Below are 2,269 nucleotides of genomic sequence, written 5' to 3' on the forward strand. Positions count from 1 at the left end.
CGTGACAAAAAAAAAAAAAAAACGTTAACAAAAGCAGCAAATGTCTTCCTGCAATACTGCTTTATTCAATGATAGTCTGCCAAATCCATCCATACAGCTGACATATATCAACAGCCAGACCTAAGTTAAAACAGTATGTGCAATACCTTTCAAATAGACAATAACGGAATGTTAATATAACCTTTGCCTTCTCTGAATACATATTCTGTATGTGTGAACAAAATGGAGTTTTAGCTCATTGGAGTGTTTTGGAGGTTGAATAAAAACAGTTTACAATGTCTTTTTAATGGTTATATTAATAGGACTTGTGCTTAGTCCAGTTTTCTTCTCAATTTTAACCTCTCTAACCTCCCATGTTTTAAGATGCTGGGTGTGAACTGGACATATGAAGTGCATCAGCTCTGCTTATTTAAGATAGGATAAAAGAAGACTCCCTCACTGACACCTACTTTGTAAATATAAACAGATGACCACACAGACATTATCATATTAGGCATATGCTTCTCATTAGGCAAACAGATAGTGTTTGATTATGCTCATTGGATGTCCATGTGGTTTTGACAGATGTGATGACAGCCCAGAAAATTGTTTATATAGTACTAAATATATATATATATATAAAAAAAAGTACTAAATATATTAAAGGATACACACAAAATTTACAAATGCAGACTTCATTTGAGCAGTCAATATCACAGTATTGACTGTGGTTGGTTGAAATAATATATTACAAAACCTGAATGGGTTATTTAAACAGCCTGTGATTAAGAGGTCAAAACTAATTAATTTCACTTCCTTTTCATTACTCAGAATGTTCAGCTGTCTGACACATATGATAACTATTAAATCTACGATCAGCAGAGACCAGCTATGACCATTTTTACAACACCTCAATGGACATGGGAGGAAGAGCGCTTTAGTGCCAGCTTTGTTTTCCCAGCATATTTTGATTTGTTACAGTCTTCTTTTGCCAGTGTTTTCATGATTGTGGCTTTTATTGCATTTCTGGCCATCTGTTACCTGTTACACCAGGTTGGTGTGATAGCCAAAACAGAAATACACAAGGTCCTATTGTTTTGTGTTGTGCGTCTTCCACTCGTAGCACAGACACACAAAACGGGTGTGTGTCTGTGAAACTAACAGCTTCAGTGTTTGCTCGTCTACATTTACAGCAAGAACTTGCTTGAGAGAAACAGTAAAGTCATTATATCAATGCAAAATATAGATGCATGCTAGAGACAATCTGGAACAGTTTTTCATCATGCATCTGACATGATTTACTGCTATTCTGTCTCAGAGGTGTCTTTTGTCTTTCTTTGTAGACTTTTTTTTTAAAGAGATTCTTGGAAAGAGGACACTGGTACGATCCAAAATTATAATTCAGACAGTTACTATTATGCAACACCACAAGAAGTGAACTGTGCTTAACATAATGGGGGGAAAGGTATTTAAGACAGTATAGAGATGTAGAGAAAAATATTATCACGTTAAAATGGTGGATTTCCAGCAGTTATGTAACACAAAATATTATGGCAATCGATATAATGCCAACAGGGAGTTTTGGAATGGGATAATAGGCCTGTTCAGTTCCTCTGGTTTTAGTCCAACCAGATGAAACTCTAAAGAGAGATTTCTTGGAGGCACATTTTGCTGTACCCATGGAAAATATGGGCCTTCATGGCTTGCCTAATGAAAATTATATCATTTGAACGCTGCATGTTTTGTAGTTCAAGACTTAATCAGCCAAACTGCACCCTCCAACAATTTTGCATTCTGATTTCCATGCAATTACAGTAAACAAGGACTGAGGCTATCAAGCTTAAATAAGAAAAATGGTCCACATGAATACATGCACTATATGCACCATGTATTGAAAACCATATGAAACCATAAACAATGTGGAAGGTGACCATAAGGATACATGCCAGATAATAATAAACACTACTTTCTGTTTAACTTCTGGTACGTCTCCTATCTCAGAAGTCAAAAAGAGCTTTATTGCCAAGTATGTTTGCACATACAAGGAATTTGTTTTGGTGACAGAAGCTTCCAGTACACAGAGACAACAACACACAGGTAATAAAAAAGAAAGATATGTGAATAAAATACATATATGTACTGTATGTATACAAAAATTGTATGTACAGGTGTGATGGAATAAGATGTATGGATGGACTAAGATGGGTGGTATCAAATAAATATAAGTGTTATTGCACATATTTTTATTGCATAATGGGGAGAGCATTTAATTGTTCATGAGGTAGAAACT

The sequence above is a fragment of the Sinocyclocheilus anshuiensis genome, unplaced genomic scaffold, assembly GCF_001515605.1.
Source record: "Sinocyclocheilus anshuiensis isolate Anshui unplaced genomic scaffold, SAMN03320099.WGS_v1.1 scaffold782, whole genome shotgun sequence".
Lineage (NCBI taxonomy): Eukaryota > Metazoa > Chordata > Actinopteri > Cypriniformes > Cyprinidae > Sinocyclocheilus > Sinocyclocheilus anshuiensis.